General features: G+C 47.2%; 1 protein-coding gene across 1 annotated transcript in view; it reads right to left on the reverse strand.

Annotated features, from left to right (window-relative positions):
- Positions 1-4,814: 4,814 nt before the first annotated feature.
- Positions 4,815-19,422, reverse strand: part of LOC133276335 (cytochrome c1-like) — a 284,630-nt gene continuing 270,022 nt past the window's right edge. The window contains 1 exon segment of the mRNA XM_061467063.1: positions 4,815-4,924. The gene's annotated coding sequence lies outside the window, so the exon portion shown is untranslated.

A 19,422-nucleotide genomic window follows, 5' to 3' on the forward strand; every position in this document is an offset into this window, starting at 1 on the left:
TGGAGACTAACAGTAGACTATCGTGGCCTGAATGAAGTCACACCACCATTGAGTGCTGCCGTACCGGACATGCTAGAACTTCAGTATGAACTAGAGTCAAAGGCAGACAAGTGGTATGCCACGATTGATATTGCCAATGCATTTTTCTCCATTCCTTTGGCAGCAGAGTGCAGGCCACAGTTTGCTTTTACTTGGAGGGGTGTCCAGTTCACTTGGAATCGACTGCCCCAGGGGTGGAAACACAGCCCTACCATTTGCCATGGACTGATCCAGACTGCACTGGAACAGGGGCAAGCTCCAGAACACCTGCAATACATTGATGACATTATTGTGTGGGGCGATACAGCGGAAGAAGTCTTTGAGAAAGGGAGGAAAATAATCCAAATCCTGCTGAAAGCCGGTTTTGCCATAAAACGGAGTAAGGTCAAGGGACCTGCACAGGTGATTCAGTTTTTGGGAATAAAATGGCAAGATGGACGTAGACAGATCCCCACAGATGTGATCAACAAGATAACAGCAATGTCTCCACCAACTAATAAGAAAGAAACGCAAGCTTTCTTGAGTGCTGTGGGGTTCTGGAGAATGCACATCCCAAATTACAGTTCGATTGTAAGCCCTCTCTATCATGTGACCCGGAAGAAGAATGATTTTAAATGGGGCCCTGAGCAGCAACAATCCTTTGAGCAAATTAAACGCGAGATAGTTCATGCAGTAGCCCTTGGACCTGTCCGGACCGAGCCAGATGTAAAAAATGTACTGTACACTGCAGCTGGGGAGAACGGTCCTACCTGGAGCCTCTGGCAGAAAGCTCCAGGGGAGATTCGAGGTCGACCCCTCGGCTTTTGGAGTCGGATATATAAAGGATCTGAGGCCAGCTATACCCCAACTGAGAAAGAGATACTGGCAGCCTATGAAGGGGTTCGAGCTGCTTCGGAAGTGATTGGCACTGAAGCACAGCTCCTTCTGGCACCCCGGTTGCCCGTGCTGGGCTGGATGTTCAAAGGCAGGGTCTCCTCTACACATCATGCAACTGATGCTACATGGAGTAAATGGGCTGCACTAATTACACAACAAACTCGAATAGGAAATCCCAGTCGTCCAGGCATTCTAGAAGTCATCATGGACTGGCCAGAGGGCAAAGATTTTGGAATGTCACCAGAGGAGGAGGTGGTGCGCGCTGAAGAGGCCCCACCATATAATAAACTGTCAGAAAATGAAAAGCAGTATGCCTTGTTTACTGATGGCTCTTGCCGTATTGTGGGAAAGCATCGGAGATGGAAGGCAGCTATATGGAGTCCTGGATGACAAGTTGCAGAAACTGCTGACGGAGAGGGTGAATCAAGTCAGTTTGCCGAGGTGAAAGCCATCCAGCTGGCCCTGGACATTGCTGAACGAGAAAAGTGGCCAGTACTTTATCTCTATACTGACTCATGGATGGTGGCAAATGCCCTGTGGGGGTGGTTGAAGCAATGGAAGCAGAGCAACTGGCAACGCAGAGGTAAACCCATCTGGTCTGCTGCACTGTGGAAAGATATTGCTGCCAGGGTGCAGAACCTGGTGGTGAAGGTACGTCATGTAGATGCCCATGTACCCAAGAGTCAGGCCACTGAGGAACACCAGAACAACCAACAAGTGGATAAAGCGGCTAAGATTGAAGTGGCTCAGATGGACTTAGATTGGCAGCATAAAGGTGAATTATTTTTGGCCCGGTGGGCCCATGACACTTCAGGCCATCAGGGCAGAGATGCAACATATAGATGGGCCTGTGATCGAGGGGTGGACTTAACAATGGACACTATTGCCCAGGTGAGTGAAACATGTGCGTGAAACATGTGCTGCAATTAAACAAGCCAAGCGGTTAAAGCCTCTTTAGTATGGAGGACGATGGTTGAAGTATAAATATGGGGAGGCCTGGCAGATTGACTAGATCACACTGCCACCAACCCGCCAAGGCAAGCGGCATGTGCTTACCATGGTGGAAGCAACCACCAGGTGGCTGGAAACACATGCTGTGCCCCATGCCACTGCCCGGAACACTATCCTGGGCCTTGAGAAACAGATTTTGTGGCGACACGGCACCCCAGAGAGAATTGAGTCAGACAATGGGACTCATTTCCGGAATAACCTTATAGATATTTGGGCCAAAGAGCATGGCATTGAGTGGGTATATCACATCCCCTACCATGCACCAGCCTCTGGGAAAATCGAACGGTACAATGGGCTGTTAAAAACTACACTGAGAGCAATGGGTGGGGGAACTTTCAAGCATTGGGATACACACTTACCAAAGGCCACCTGGTTGGTCAACACCAGAGGATCTGCCAACAGGGCCGGCCCAGCCCAGTCAGAACTTTTACATATTGTAGAGGGGGACAAAGTTCCCGTGGTGCATATGAAGAATTTGCTGGGGAAGACAGTCTGGGTTATTCCTGCTTCAGGTAAAGGCCAACCCACTCGTGGGATTGCTTTTGCTCAGGGACCTGGATATACTTGGTGGGTAATGCAGGAAGATGGGGAAGTCCGATGTATACCTCAAGGGGATTTGATTTTAGGGGAAAACAGCCAGTGAACTCAATTGTATGCTGTTGCCTGCTGTGTAATGCTTTTATAGCCCATCAACTAGATGTCTCCAGGTCACCAGAGACTGGCCCTGACTTCCCTCCAGCCATCATCCCAACAGAGAATGAACTTTGAACATCATGGACCGAATGGACTCGTCAGCATTATAGGGATTGGTCCATGCACTAGGAAAATGATCTTTTCCTCTTGGTCTGTATGTATATGGATGTATATATATGGGAGAGCGATGGTGTATTGAAAATGTGGGATCTGAGCACGACATGAATGGTATGGAATAAGGGGTGGATAATGTCCTGGGTTCAGCAGTACCAGTCATGTTTTTTTTTTTCCTTTGTGGTAGCTGGTACAGTGCTGTGTTTTGACTTCCAGCCTGAGAACAGTGTTGGTGAAGTCGATGTTTTCAGTTGTTGCTAAGTGATGTTTACCCTGACCAAGGACTTTGTGAGGCTCATGCTCTGCCAGGGAGGAGGGGAAGCCGGGAGGAAGCAGAGACGGGGCGCCTGACCCGGGCTAGCCAGGGAGGTATTCCATACCACAGCACGTCATGGCCAGGGTGGGGGGTGACTGGGAGTTACCCGGAAGGACACGGGGCTTCCGGGTGGAACTCGTTTTCTTGGCCGGTGGTATCGTATTCTCTTCCCTTGTTATTTTCCCTTATCATTGTTGTAGTTGATAGTAGCGGTGGTGATTTGTGTACATTGGTTGCTGGACTGTTCTTGTCTCAACCCGTGGGAGTTGCATTTTTTTTGATCCTCCTCCCCGTTCCTCCGGGAGTGGGGGAGAACCCCGGTGGGGGGGGGACACGGGCCTCGATTGTCGTCAGCTCGGCACCACTCACTGGGAGTGAGTGAACAAGTTACCTGACTGGGTTTAAACCACGACAATCTCATAGGACATTTGTGTAATAACCAGCTGCCCCAGCAGCCCCTGCCCCTGCAGTGGGATAGGGAGAAGAACTGAATGTTGTGGTTTAAGCACAGCCACGCAGCTCACTCTCTCACTAGCCCCCTTTCCTCCCCCCTGCTCCCGGAAGGACGGGGAGGACAATCGAAAGAATGTAACTCCCATGGGTTGAGATAAGAAAAGTCCAGTAACTAAGATATAACACAAGCCACTACTGCTACCAATCAATCATAATAATGGTAAGGGAAATAACAAGGGAAGAGAATACAACCGCTCACCACCCACCGACCGATACGCAGCCCAACCCTGGCAGTGATCTAGTCCTCCTGGCTAACTGCCCCCAGTTTATATACTGGGCATGACGTGCTGTGGTATGGAATACCTCTTTGGCTAGTTTGGGTCAGGTGTCCTGTCTCTGCTTCCTCCCAGCTTCCCCTCCTACCTGGCAGAGCATGAGACTCAGTCCTTGGTCAGAGTAAATATTACTAAACAGCAACTAAAAACATTGTTGTTATCAGTGTTGTTCTCAGGCCTAAAGTAAAAACCACAGCACTGCACCAGCTACTAGGAAGGAGAAAAAATGACTGCTACTGTTGAACTCAGGACACTGGAAAAAGGTTGTCGTGGTTTAAACCCAGTCAGGTAATTCGTTCGCTCACTTCCCCCCCCTTTCTTGCCCTCCCCCTGCTCTCGGAGGGACGGAGAGGAGAATCAAAAGAATGCAACTCCCACGGGTTGAGATAAGAACAGTTTAGTAACTAAGGTATAACACAAATCACTACTGCTACCACCAATGATAATAATGATAAAGGAAATAACAAGGGAAGAGAATACAACACCTCACCACCCGCTGACCGATAACTCGCCCCCCAAGCCCGACCAAGCTCTGACCGATACCTCCTCCAACCCTGCAGTCTCCCAGCCCTTCCGGCTAACTCCCAGTTACATCCTGGGCATGACGTGCTGTGGTATGGAATACCTCTTTGGTCAGTTTGGGTCAGGTGTCCTGTCTCTGCTTCCTCCCAGCTTCCCCTCCTCCCTGGCAGAGCATGAGGCTCACAAAGTCCTTGGCCAAACCAAAACATCTCTATCAGCTCTGTTCCCGAGCCGAAAGTCAAAACACTGCACTGCACCAGCTACCAAGGAGGAGAAACATGACTGCTACTGCTGAACCCAGGACATTATCCACCCCTTATTCCATACCATTCACGTCATGCTCAGATCCCACATTTTCAATATACCATCACTCTTATCTTGGTGCACTCTTATCTTAGTGCATGGACCAGTCCCTATAAAGCTGCTGCGTCCATCTGGTCCATGTCAGACTCCATCTCTTGTAACAGTCTTCCAGAGCAGGAGAGACTGTGTGCAGTGTTCACACTCGTGAATAATCTGGGCAATAGTGTCCATTGTTAAGTCCACCCCTCGATCATGAGTCCATCTCTGTGTTGCATCTCTGCTGTGATGGCCTGAAGTGCCATGGGCCCACCAGGCTTAAAATAATTCACTGTCCCCTTAAGCAGTTTCTGCAGCTTCTTGCTGGGGACTCCATACAGCTGCCTTCCATCTCCGACGCTTCCAAAGCACTGGAGGGGCCCAGTGGACTAGATACTTGCCCATACTGTCCCACACACCCTGCCACTCATGACTCTCCAGCCTTGGGGAAAATCTCTTGGTCCCCCTATATTGTTGTCTAACCCCAGACAAGACCCAAACCTGACTCTGCTTAACTTTTGAGATCAGACAAAATGGTTGTGGGTAGAACACAGCCTGTGTGTGTGCCAACATGCTGATCCCCATCACAATCAGCAGGCAGGTCCCAAGGATACCCAAAGGCCATTCAGAGCCTTCACAACTCTCAGTTGATGCTGCTGTGCTTGTCACTGGGGCTGGTGTAGCTGCTGTGCTTGCCGGCTCTCCCACCGCCAGCTTCTCTTTTCCCGAGTCCAGCTCTTCCTCCTCTGCCTTGCTGGGAAATGCTGCGTGGTCTCCTGCATCCTCCTGGGGCTCGGCGGGCGGCTGCCGGGGAATGCTCTCGGCCGTCGCGGGGCTGGGCTCCTCCGCGGGGCTGGGCTCCTCCGCGGGGCTCGGCTCCTCCGCCGGGCTCGGCTCTTCCGCGGGGCTCGGCTCCTCCGCCGCCTTCTCCCGCTGCTCGGCAGCCGCTTCCTTCTCCTCCTCGACCGCCCCGGCCTCCTCCACCGGCAGCCGTCCCCTGGCGGCCTCCGGCCCCGCTCCCGCCGCCGCTTGGTCCCCGGGGCCGCTCTCCCGGGCCGCTTCAGCAGCCGCCGGCTCCCGGGACCGCTCCCCCCCAGTTCCCCGCAGCCTCACGAAGATGGAGAGTAGGGCGAGGGCCAGGACGGTGAAGAGCAGCCGGACGGCCAGGTACAAGTCCACGGCCACGTCCGTCCCGCCCTGCTGCTGGAGCCCGCCCGTATTACAAGCCATTGCCATAAAGCACAGTGAGACAAGAACCTTAGCCCAGGCCCCACACTTGATAAACACTATCACAGCAAATACCGGCTCTACGTAAGTTACAACGGTCTGAAGCTGTGAGATCAAGAAGAACAACTCTGATACCCAATAAATCAGCATTGTGACGAATGACTATTAATCCAGTCAAATCTGTCGTTATCTCAACCCTTCGTGCCCCACGTTGGGCGCCAAAAAGAACTGTCGTGGTTTAAACCCAGTCAGGTAATTCGTTCGCTCACTTCCCCCCCCTTTCTTGCCCTCCCCCTGCTCTCGGAGGGACGGAGAGGAGAATCAAAAGAATGCAACTCCCACGGGTTGAGATAAGAACAGTTTAGTAACTAAGGTATAACACAAATCACTACTGCTACCACCAATGATAATAATGATAAAGGAAATAACAAGGGAAGAGAATACAACACCTCACCACCCGCTGACCGATAACTCGTCCCCCCAAGCCCGACCAAGCTCTGACCGATACCTCCTCCAACCCTGCAGTCTCCCAGCCCTTCCGGCTAACTCCCAGTTACCTCCTGGGCATGATGTGCTGTGGTATGGAATACCTCTTTGGTCAGTTTGGGTCAGGTGTCCTGTCTCTGCTTCCTCCCAGCTTCCCCTCCTCCCTGGCAGAGCATGAGGCTCACAAAGTCCTTGGCCAAACCAAAACATCTCTATCAGCTCTGTTCCCAAGCCGAAAGTCAAAACACTGCACTGCACCAGCTACCAAGGAGGAGAAACATGACTGCTACTGCTGAACCCAGGACAAAGGTAAACCGCACAGGTTGAGATAAGTACAGTTTAATAATTGGAATAAAGTATAATATAATACTACTAATAATATGCTAATAATAATTATAATGAAAAAAAGAGATTACAGAATCAATTAGGTTTGAAAAGACCTTTAAGATCATTAAGTCCAACCCCAGGAATTCCAAAACCACCACAAAACCAAGTCACTAAGGGCCTCATCTACACACTTTTTGAATACTTCTATGGACAGCGATTCCACCACTTTGCAGGGAAGCCTGTTCCAATGCCTGACTAGCTTTTCAGTCAAGAATTTTTTCATAATATCCAGGCTAAACCTCCTCTGGCACAGCTTGAGGCTGTTACCTCTTGTCCTATCACTTGGGAGAAGAGAACAGTCATCTCCTTGCTCCATCCTCCTTTCAGGCAGTTGTAGAGAGTGATAAGGTCCCCACTGAGCTTTCTCTTCTCCAGACTAAATGACCTGAGTTCCCTCAGCTGTTCCTCATAAGACATGTGCTCTAAGCCCTTTACCAACTTTGTTGCCCTTCCCTGGACCCACTCCAGCAACTCAGTCTCTCTCTTCTAGTGAGGGACCCAGAACTGAACACAGTATTCAAGGTGAGGCTTCACCATTGCCGAGTACGAGGGACAACCACTGCCCACAACCAGCTGGCCACACAATTGCTGATACAAGCCAGGATGCCGTTGGCCTTCTTCGCTGCCTGGGCACACTACTGGCTCATATTCAGCTTTGTCAATCAGCACCCCCAGGTCCTTTTCCAATGAGCAGCTTTCCACCCAAGCCTGTAGCACTGCATAGGGCTGTTGTGGCCCAAGTGCAGGACCTGTCACTGAGCCTTGTTGAACGTCATACCACTGGCCACATCCCATGGATCCAGCCTGTCCATACCCCTCTGCAGGGTCTTTCTTCCCTCCAACCATTCTATGATTACAGATGACTACGTTTTATTTCTTTGGAAAAAATCACAGAAATCTGTGAAGAGAAACAGCAAAACATGTGATGTATTCATAGAAATTCTGCAGAGTATGACCACTGTAAGCAATGGCTTACGTGGTGGGCTGACCTTGGCTGGATGCCAGGTACCCACCAAGCTGTTTTATCACTCCCGGTCTTCAGCTGGACAAGGGAGAAAAATGATGGAAGGCTCATGTGTCAAGATAAGAACAGGGACAGATCACTCACCAATTATTGTCTGTGATGGTCAAGAGACTCTTTTTGTGTTTGTCTCAAAACAACTCAAAAGATAGAAGGACCTGACAATTTATTATCACTTGGGCAAATGGCAGGGAGGCAGAGCAGGGGATCCTGCTCCAGGAAGGCCGAGGATGCTTTCCCATGATGTTAGCCTTGAGGCCATGAAGATCAATTGCCCAGGCAACAAACTGCCTAGAGATAGTGTGACAGATACTGGGGTGCCAGTCAGGACAGTTAACGGGGTCTGGAGACTCACCAGATGCCCCCAAAAATGAGTCTCCACCCATGCAAGGGTGCCAAGAGACCCTGACCCTATAAAAAGTCAGCCATCTTTCAAAGTCAGCCATGTGGTGCACACCTCTCCATCCTGGACCCCAGTGGACTCACTGACTACAAGGACTCCAACTGAAAATTTCTACTCACTGACCAAGAAGACAGGACTGGATCCATGGGGTGACACTATTTCATTGTTTTCTTTCCTTTCTCATTTTCTTCTTCTACTTTATGTCTTTTATAAGATTAAGAACCTACCTAGACTTTTGCTTCTCCTGACACAGTTAAGGGAAGTTTACAATAAAATATTTTTTTTATTTTATTTTTTAGCCTCTGGAGAGCCTGTGACTTCTCCTGTGAACTGTGCAGAGTATTATAAAAGATTACCACTGAAGAATGGGGTTGACTGAAGAATAGGGTGTGTAAGCGGCAAGGAGAAGCAGACAGGCCAACCCAGTATGGGTGATAAGCAAACTTCTACTTTATTTGTGACGCAATTCACATATATATGGGAGTGGTATTCAGCCACTCCTCCTTGGCACAACAGTATTGGTTGGCCCCACACAGCTTCCTCCACATTCTCCTCCCTTGTCCGGTTTCCGGCTACCTGTGGGGGCCACCCCCTGCCTTGCTCGCACAGTCCTCCAGGGCTCTATGGTCCTGCTCTTAGAGTCATTCTGCAACAATTCCCCCCTTTTTCTTTGTGCGAGCAAGGCATTGTGGGTTATTCTGTTCACCTGTTTTATCACACAACTATAAGCAAGTCTAATAGCTACGATGATTAACCTAACAATGACACATAAGTGCAATACTTTAAACAGCAGTGTTTGACTCAACCTGTAATGCCCCGTGAAGACAACCATCTAGTTATTCTTAGGATATTGCTCATTTACTATTGCTGGGTAAGCTGAGCCAGGGTTCTCAGCTGTGCGTGCATCGAATTAGCATAATCAGAGAGACTCATACAACACATTCCATCAAACTCTTCACATCCATGTCCCTGTTCCAACAACAAAAGGTTCTGCAGTGTTGCATGTCTTACAGAGTCAACATAAAATCAAATCAGAAATTGCCTTCGATGTAGAATTGTCTGCTTAGCAACTCAGCAACCCAGTCTGCTTAGTTGAGCCAAGGCCCCGGCTGAAGCACTTACAGTGATTTGGCATATTATGATTGGATACATGTTTTGAAGACCCTTAGTGACTAGCATATAATTGGTTAAACACAGGTGTGAGAACTCAACCTTGAAAGCTTGCCAACAGTCCACAGTTCTCATTAACTTGGTGAATTCCAGCCTCTTATCTTGCTTGCTTAAGCTTCTTTGGGCCTCCCATGGCCTTGCTGTATCTTTCAGGACTATTCAAAGTTTATGTACCAATTATGCATTCTCCCGTGAGAACACTGTCTCCACATCTTCCCCCTTTATGTTTTTTATATATGGTTTGGGTGACCCTACTTGAGCAGGGGATTTGGGCTAGATTATATCTCCCTGCCCCTTTTTTTCTGCTGTATGGCTCTCTGGTAACAGGCTGTATAGCTCTCTGATCCTTCACATCAAGGTCTGGCATGGCATGTGTCCCCACCGCTCCACGCCTGCTGGGTTGCAGCCAACAGGGGAGCTAAAGGTTCTTCTTGGTGGCAAACACAGAAGCCAACCCAGTCTTGCCCTTGATTGTGGTAGCAGGCATTTGGTCAGCCTCAGTCCTTGCACCTTGTTGTCAATGCACAGTTTCACCTGCTTCATCCAGCAACAAGTTGCTACTACAGCAAGGCACACACAAATTTACATTAGCAGAGTAACTATTACAGGGTGCAGCAGCATGTTGAAGATGCTGATGGCAGTGAAGGACTAGCCAAAGAAATTTCTTACCAGTGGAATTCTCCCACCCTCTTAATTTGTTCCATCACCTGCTTTATAACACTACCATTGTATTAAAATTTTTCTAGCTTTTGCCTTAGCATTTTTCTAGCAGCTACTGCAAATTTCCATACTCTAACATCTCTTTTACAAGTGACAAATCTATACAAGGTGCAGTTTCTTATTAGCAACTAGCTAGTAAATACAGGTGGGTTTATACACAAAATCACAACCTCTAATAATAGCTACTTTACAAGCACACATATTCAGGATGTTACTTTTCAGTTGTCCCCAAGAGATGGTTTGCAGTTAATCGCTCTTTCTCTTCCTCTATCTCATTCTGCTTGGGGTATTCACGGTCAGCTCCTGTAGCTGAGGCATCAGGTTTTTCCATTCATTTGTCCAGCTCATGGCAAGGCTTGGCAAACTTTTCAGGCAGTCGCCATGGACCTGTAGGCAGGAGGGCACAAATATACCCCCTCCCCCAGGTTATCAGTTCTTCAGTTCTTGAGAAGTAGACAGGTTAGACAGGTTAAGTGCAGCAGCATTACTCTCTCTCCCCCCCCCCCCCTTTTTTTTTTTTTTGTCCCTGTAAAAGCCAACCTGCTGGGCAGCAACTATAGCTGCCTGCCTGCCAACCATAAATACCCGCCGGCAACCGCACCTTTACGTTAACCCTTTCAAGCCCGAAATGTTAAACAGCTACCCGTTGAAAGCTTTTACAGGAACACAACAACAAGAAAAATACAGAGAACACCGTCTGCCCTCAGCACACACATACAAACACACGCCACACAACTACAATATTTGAAGCATAAAATCCAGACAATCATTACTCCCACTACAGTTCCACGTACAGAACGTGGCACAAGGACCCTGTGGAGACTAATAGCAAACCAGCTCTGAGAAGCATCATTGCAGTGAGAGGTGGCAGGCTCAACCTTAGCGGGCATGCCCGCAGAGGCTCTGCCTCCCTCACATCGTATGAGGCTTGGGCTTTTATACTGACCAAAATGCACACTCATTCCGACACAGGTGGCCAGCCTGTGCTGGAAGAAGTGGCCAGCAGTATCTACAGAGGTCTCCAAGGGTTGATAGAAACCTGGACATACTTATTTTTACCAACTTCTAGTACATGAGTATCACAACTGTATGGGCTCCCCCTGTCAATTGCAAAAAAAAAAATCATAACATACACAGCTTGAGTATAAGAGGATTTTAACGCATACGTGGTCACTGTTTGTCAGGCCTCCTTAACTATTTTGAGATCAAGAGCTTCCCACTCTTTAGCCCCCTGCTGTGTAGTAAACACAGGATATGCAAAGATGCCCATTGCAGAAAATTCCCCAGTAATGATCACATCCTTGGTTGCCCATTGTTACAACTGAGTGTCTCCAGGGCCAGTGAGTTTGAGCAGACCGACCCGGGAGACGAAGAGTCAGGGTCTGGAAGCAGAGGATATAAATCTGTCTCGGATTCAGGGGATTCGGGGGCTGTTCCTGCGCCGAACTCGGGGTCTCCGTTGCTCGCAGCTGTGTCTTTCTTATCAGATGTCTCTCGTTCAGTATGTAGCCATCTGCAGACATGGCTCCTCCGTAACTGAGTTAAAATTTTTTTCACTCTAGGGCATAGTGGGTTGGAGAGGCTCGCGGTTCCTTTAAATCTCCCGCTAGCGCATGATCTCTATTTTCTACTGCATGCTTCAAAATGGCGCTGCAATAGATCCGGCGCCGAGGCACCGCCCTCTTTCTTTCGGATTCCTCGACATTTATCATGCGTATACCTTCTAATATACTTTCTCTGTCCTTTTCAAAGTCCCTACTTTCGGAACTGGGGTGGTGGGGGAGCAGGGGGTTACACCTCCTCCGCTGCACCTTCTGATGGAGGGGGAGAAAAGGAAGGGGGGGGGGGTGGGAAACCTGTGCTCCCGCGAGTTGGGGGAAATGAGTTGTAATCTTCCCCCGGTTTCAACCGACAGGGGACGTCTGTTCCTAGTTTCTCCGTTGCTACCGCGGCAGTTTTATTTTCCGCCTTGTAACTTTTTATACAGTTTATTACTTCTCTCCGTGGTTTACCGAGTTTCTTTGCCGTTTTATCATCATTAAGCATTGAGTCAAATTGTTCTTCACCAAACTTTCGGCACTCACTCTCCTCAAAAACTGTATTAGGATCTACAAAAAATCCCTTAGCCTTCCCTACAGCCAGGAGACCTGCTAGCTGCTTTAGAGTCTCAGGCTCAATTCCCCGCCTTTATAAAAAGCACTGTAATAACTCCAGGGCTACCTCTTGGTCCATTTTCATGGCCGGCCTTTTCCGGATTGTCTTCTTCTGGATCGTCCTGTAACCTCGGTCTCCGGATCGGCCTCCCGACGCAGCAGTGTCTGGTTCGCCCCAGCGGCGAACTCCTTTCGGTTAGTCCAAGCACCCGGGTCCATCACGCTATTGCCTGCGCTCCCCGGCCGCTGCCGCCGGCGCCGCTCACTCGCCGTTCCGGGTCCCCGTTAACCGGGGCCCTGTATCCGGGTCCCTGTTAAACCGGGGCCCTGTATCCAGGTCCCCGTTAACCGGGGCCCTGTAATCCAGGTCCCCGCTAGTCGGGGCCCTGTATCCGGGTCCCCAGTGACCAGGCCCCTGTAGTCCGCGTCCCTTTTCGGGCGCTATTTGTAAGCGGCGAGGAGAAGCAGACAGACCAACCCAATATGGGTGATAAGCAAACTTCTACCTTATTTGTGACACAGTTCACATATATATAGAAGTGGTATTCAGCCACTCCTCCTTGGCACAACAGTATTGGTTAGCCCCACACAGCTTCCTCCACATTCTCCTCCCTTGTCCGGTTTCCGGTTACCTGTGGGGGCCACCCCCTGCCTTGCTTGCACAGTCCTCCAGGGCTCTATGGTCCTGCTCTTAGAGTCATTCTGCAACAAGGGTGGATTGAAGAATGGGGTTGATTGAAGAATAGGGTTGTAAATAAGTAACTTCAAGGACATTAGGCTTTGTTAGCAACTATAGAGAAAAGGAAATTACTAAGATAAGTTTTGCCACTAACACCTGGTAGTTACTGATATGACAACGATCCTAAAAGAAAGTGATGAAGAAATAACCAAAGCCCACTACCACATTTTAGTATGCACTCAGGAGGCATTCTCTAAAATTACGATGTAATGTATGTAATCTAATGAATATGTATGTTTAAGGACAATATAATCACAGCCTGGTTGATGCTTGAAGGAGTCTCCTGGCACCACAGTAAAGAATACCTGCTTGTCAAATTCTTTAAACTTTGTTGGCAAGTTCCAGGAGATTTCTCTGAATCAATTTGGCACCTCAGATGGGACCCACTCTGCTCGGCTGTAGGACCCACTGTGTGGCATTTCACGACACGGACTCAAGTTGATGCAGAGACTCAAATCCCCTTTTATTACCACCAAGCCTTTTTTATCCCCTTGTTTGGTACTTTCCCAACTTGCACCTACATACAACGTTCAATCTCATTGGCCGCTGTGAAACTCTCCAGGTAAATAGTCCAATCACAACGATGCTGACCCTCTCACAACCCCCACATCCTCTGGCCTTCAATGCCCCTTCTCATTGACCCAGGGCTTGTCAAAGCACCAAGGCATGAGAGCTCATTCCCAAACTGTTCTTCATGCAAATCTTAGCACCTTCACTCCCCGCATCTCCCCCTTCTTTGTTTTGTATATTCGCTATCAACACCTGCTTTAGGGCTCGATTAATAAGAAACTGCATAAGATAATAAAAACTAACAAACAAAACAAACATTCTTAATAAATTTTTTTTACTCATGCTCCTAGCCTAGCAAATAAACAGTTAAAGAACTTATACCCGGATAGATTCCACAACTCATTAAAAGTTTTAAAGTAGGTATGCCTTTTATTCAGCGCTGAGACGCATGGGGATAATTCCTCAAAGTCATGTGTGCCTCAGTGTTGTTTCCCTCTACATTTATTCTTGAAAGTTATTCATAAGGTTGCACAATACACCTATACATATTTGTGTCCTATCCCCGCTTCCTATTATAATGAGCTAGAAGGTCCTTTGTGCCTGTGCAGTGCCCCCTCTGGTCATGGGCAGGGGCCTCAAGATGAAGTAAATGAGTCTTCCTCCTGTGGGCAGGGGCCTCAAGATGAAGTAAATGAGTCTCCCTCCTGTGGGTAGGGGTCTTCAAGATGAAATAAATGAGTCTTCCTCTTCTTGACCTTTTCACTTTTTAGTCTTCATGTATGGCCTTAGGGTTTGGTGGGTGTCCCAGCCATAAACCACCTGCTTCTCCCCCTTATCAGTAGATTCAGGGGTCTGCTTTTCCTTATCAACAGCTGCTTATCAGTAGAATCAGGCGTCTGCTTTTCCTTGTCAATAGAACCAGGTGTCTGCTTTACCTTATCAATAGTTAGTGCCTTTGTTCTGCTTAGTAGGCATGATAGCTACAGACAATACTTTTGCTTAAGCAAGTGAATTCCTCTAAACACCTTGTACAACCCCCTTGTACAACCCCCTTGTACATTGGTTAACCTTGTATCAATCCCCCCTTTTTCTATAAAGTGAGTAAATTCTTTTACTATATTATTTATGACAGATCTATCCACTTTCCTTCTATCGATTTATGAAGTGATTTCGATATACATTGTATTATGCAAGGTACAATCATTAAAATGAGTAGTCCTATAGCTAAGATTAGAAGGCCTTGTTTTAAGTATTCCCCTGAACCATCCAGTAACTCCTAGATTATTTAGCCATTCATCCATTCCACCTCCAACAATTCGAAGCTCTTGCATATTTTCCTACAATTTTCGCAGCTTAGCATGAATTGATTCAGAATGGTCAGATAAGTTCATGCAGCACATACCTTCGAAATCCTCACAACCACCCTGTAACAATATCTTTGTTATCTCCCGGGCTTGTGCACTTCTAGTTGTAAAGGCTTCTGGCCAACCTGAAAAGGTGTCTGTTAACACTAACAGATGGCTATACCCCCTTTTTCTGACCTTTTGCAAGTTCTTTTGCAACATTTTATATACTGCCATTACCATCCAGAGTCTTTTTGAAGTAGTTTCCTGTTTCTACTTGATATTTAAATTTCATTTCTTTTTCCAATCTTCATAATTTATCATAGATCGTTTACAATTCCAGGAAGAAAATTTTGTTAAACCACAAGTAATCAATATTAAGACAATTAATATTAATATTCCTGCAACCAGTTGCCTTAACCAGGAGAGATCAGGTAACCATGAGGGTCAAACCCCCAGGAGGTATCATCCTTGGTTAGTTTGTTTCCAGATTTCCTCAAGATCTGTTTCAGGAACAGCAATTTTCATTGATTCTTGTTCCACTTGGATTATATCAATGGTTTTACTTTCTATTTCCTCTATGGTTGCTGAGATATTTATGATTGCCTTCTCTAATTCACTTACTCCCAAAGATGGAATTAGCCATCTCACAAAACCATGAAATGCAGTATTCTGTTTAGCAATAGGGTTAAACCCTCGCTTAACCAATACTATCCTTTCCTTTCAGGAGCAGGCCACCACTGAACCATGATACCATCTATAGTGGGATTACAATTTGAATAGTGACCTACACCTGTGGCATTTAAACAAACATAGTCTCCTATTCTGCTTCCTGGTGAAATAAAATTGTCCATGAGATTGTTTTGGAAATTGGAACGCCAATTAATGGAAGGTCCTGATCTTCTCCTGATTCAGGCAACTGTGCACACACCCAACAGTCACTACAATTAACAACTTTAGTAACATTCTGCATTAATTTCAGGTATAAGTATTATTCTCAAGCTGGTATGTCAGTTATCACATAAATCCAAATTACGACTGATATAATTTCATATGCAAGGGTCCTGAAGGTTCTATCCGCCATGTCTTCTCTGGTTCTGGTGCTTTCTTTATTCTTGAATAATGTATCAAGCAGGTTGTTCCTTTATCTTCACTTCTGTAAAGGTGGTCAATATTATCTGGTACGGTCCGCTCCACTGCTCCTGTAGAGGATCTCCTGAAAAATTCTTAACATAAACCTAGTTTCTGGATCTAAAAGGGTGAGTCAGATAACCCATGCCTCTCACTCTGGTCCTCAGTATTCTCTTATTTCTTCTAATTGTTTTCCCAGATTGACCATAAACTTTAGGAGATAACCTCTGACTTCCAGAAGACTTTCTCCTTTAAACTGGGACTGATATGGTCTTCCATATAAAATTTTTACATGGCATAGCCTCTTCTTTTCGACTGAGGTTGTTTGAATTCTTAAAAGAGCCAGTGGTAAGGCTTGGTACCAATATCTTGACATATTTTACTAATCTGTTGTTTGATTATTTTTTCAACTTGCCACAGGCGTGAGGCATGCACAGAACATGTAGTTGCCTGTTGCAGAATGGCTCTAAGAGCAAGGCCATGGAGCCTTAGAGGCCTTGTGCAAGCAAGGCAAGGGGTAGGCCTCACAGGTAACCGGATACCGGATGTGGGAGGAGAATGTGAAGGAAGCTGTGTAGAACTAACCAATACTGTTCTGACTAGTAGGCATGGCTAAACACCATGTGGATTTAAGTGAAGTGCGCCACAAATAAAGTAGAAGTTTGCTTATCACCCATATTCGGTTGGCCTGTCTTGCTTCTCCTCGCCGCTTACATTTCCCTTTTTCCAGTCATTAGGAACTTCACCCAACTGCTGTGATTTTTCAAATATGATGGACAGTGGCTTAGCAACTTCACCTGCAAGCTCCCTCAGGACCCAAAGATGGATTCCATCAGGCCCCATGGACTTGTGCACACTCAGGTTCCTTGGATGACCTTGAACCTGATTCTCTCTTCCACTGGGCTTAAGGCCTTCACTCTCCCAGTCCCTGCATTTGTCTTTTGTGACTTGAGCAGTGTGGCTAGAGCACTTGCTGATGAAGACTGAGGCAAAGAAGTCATTGAGAACCTCAGCATTCTCCAAATCCAGGGTTCTCAAGAACTGAAGAACTGATAACCTGGGGGAGGGGGTATATTTGTGTCCTCCTGCCTACAGGTCCATGGCGACTGCCTGCAAAGTTTGTGAAGCCTTGCCATGAGCGGGACAAATGAATGGAAAAACCTCATGCCTCAGCTACAGGAGCTGACCGTGAATACCCCAAGCAGAATGAGATAGAGGAAGAGAAAAACGAATGACTGCAAAACATCACTTGGGGGCAAATGAAAAGTAACATCCTGAATATGTGTGCTTGTAAAGTAGCTATTATTAGAGGTTGTGATTTTGTGTATAAAACCACCTGTATTTACTAGCTAGTTGCTAATAAGAAACTGCACCTTCTATTGTATAGATTTGTCACTTGTAAAAGAGATGTTAGAGTATGGAAATTTGCAGTAGCTGCTAGAGAATGCTAAGGCAAAAGCTAGAAAAATTTTAATACAATGGTAGTGTTATAAAGCAGGTGATGGAACAAATTTAAGAGGGGGGGAGAATTCCACTGGTAAGAAGTTTCTTTGGCTAGTCCTTCACTGCCATCAGCATCTTCAACATGCTGCTGCACCCTGTAATAGTTACTCTGCTAATGTAAATTTGTGTGTGCCTTGCTGTAGTAGTGACTTGTTACTGGATGAAGCAGGTGAAACTGTGCATTGACAACAAGGTGCATGGACTGAGGCTGACCAAAGGCCTGCCACCACAATCAAGGGCAAGACTGGGTTGGCTTCTGTGTTTGCCACCAAGAAGAACCTTTAGCGCCGCTGTTGGCTGCAACCCAGCAGGCGTGGAGCGGTGGGGACATATGCCATGCCAGACCTTTATGTGAAGGACCAGAGAGCTATACAGCCTGTTATCAGAGAGCCATACAGCAGAAAAAAGGGGCAGGCCCAGCAGCCTGTAGTTGGCATATGTTGGAGATATAATCTAGCCCAGATCCCCTGCTCAAGTAGGGTCACCCAAACCATACATAAAAAACATAAAGGGGGAAGATGTGGAGACAGTGTTCTCACGGGAGAATGCATAATTGGTACATAAACTTTGAATAGTCCTGAAAGATACAGCAAGGCCATGGGAGGCCCAAAGAAGCTTAAGCATGCAAGATAAGAGGCTGGAATTCACCAAGTTAATGAGGACTGTGGACTGTTGGCAAGCTTTCAAGGTTGAGTTCTCACACCTGTGTTTAACCAATTATATGCTAGTCACTAAGGGTCTTCAAAACATGTATCCAATCATAATATGCCCAATCACTGTAAGTGCTTCAGCTGGGGCCTTGGCTCAACTAAGCAGACTGGGTTGCTGAGTTGCTAAGCAGACAATTCTACATCGAAGGCAATTCCTGATTTGTTTTAAGGTTGACTCTGTAAGACATGCAACACTGCAGAACCTTTTGTTGTTGGAACAGGGACATGGATGTGAAGAGTTTGATGGAATGTGTTGTATGAGTCTCTCTGATTATGCTAATTCGATGCACGCACAGCTGAGAACCCTGGCTCAGCTTACCCAGCAATAGTAAATGAGCAATATCCTAAGAATAACTAGATGGTTGTCTTCACGGGGCATTACAGGTTGAGTCAAACACTGCTGTTTAAAGTATTGCACTTATGTGTCATTGTTAGGTTAATCATCGTAGCTATTAGACTTGCTTATAGTTGTGTGATAAAACAGGTGAACAGAATAACAGAATAATGCCTTGCTTGCACAAAGAAAAAGGGGGGAATTGTTGCAGAATGACTCTAAGCGCAGGACCATAGGGTTCTGGAGGACTGTGCAAGCAAGGCAGGGGGTGGCCCCCACAGGTAGCTGGAGACCGGACTCGGGAGGAGAATGTGGAGGAAGCTGTGTGGGGCTAACCAATACTGTTGTGCCAATAAGGAGTGGCTGAATATCACTCCTATATATGTGTGAACTGCGTCACAAATAAGGTAGAAGTTGCTTATCACCCATATTGGGTTGGCCTGTCTGCTTCTCCTCGCCGCTTACAAGTTGTTATCCACGCAATAGAGGAACCTCCTGCATTGCTTGTTCTGGACCATGCCATCCCTCAGATATTGGGGTGGTTGAAGTACCCCTTGAGGATGAGGGCTTGTGAGTGTGAGGCTGCTCCTATATGCCTATAGAGGGCTTCATCCATGCAGTCCTCCTGGTCGGGTGGCCTGTAGCAGACCCCCACAGCAATGTCTCCTGTCGCAGTTCTCCCTTTAATCCTGACCCACAAGCTCTCAGTTGGCCCATCACCCATCCCCAAGCAGAGCTCCATAGTTTTCAGCCGGTCATTGACATAAATATCTACACCCCCTCCCCGTCTGCCCAGCATGTCTTTCCTAAAAAGCCGACAACCTTCTATTCCAACACTCCAGTCATAGGAGCCATCCCACCATGTTTCTGTGATGCCAATGATATCA

Source organism: Pezoporus flaviventris, unplaced genomic scaffold, assembly GCF_033815535.1.
Source record: "Pezoporus flaviventris isolate CSIRO_AGI_PZ_B2104156 unplaced genomic scaffold, CSIRO_AGI_Pfla_v1 ptg000044l, whole genome shotgun sequence".
In the NCBI taxonomy this organism is placed as follows: domain Eukaryota; kingdom Metazoa; phylum Chordata; class Aves; order Psittaciformes; family Psittacidae; genus Pezoporus; species Pezoporus flaviventris.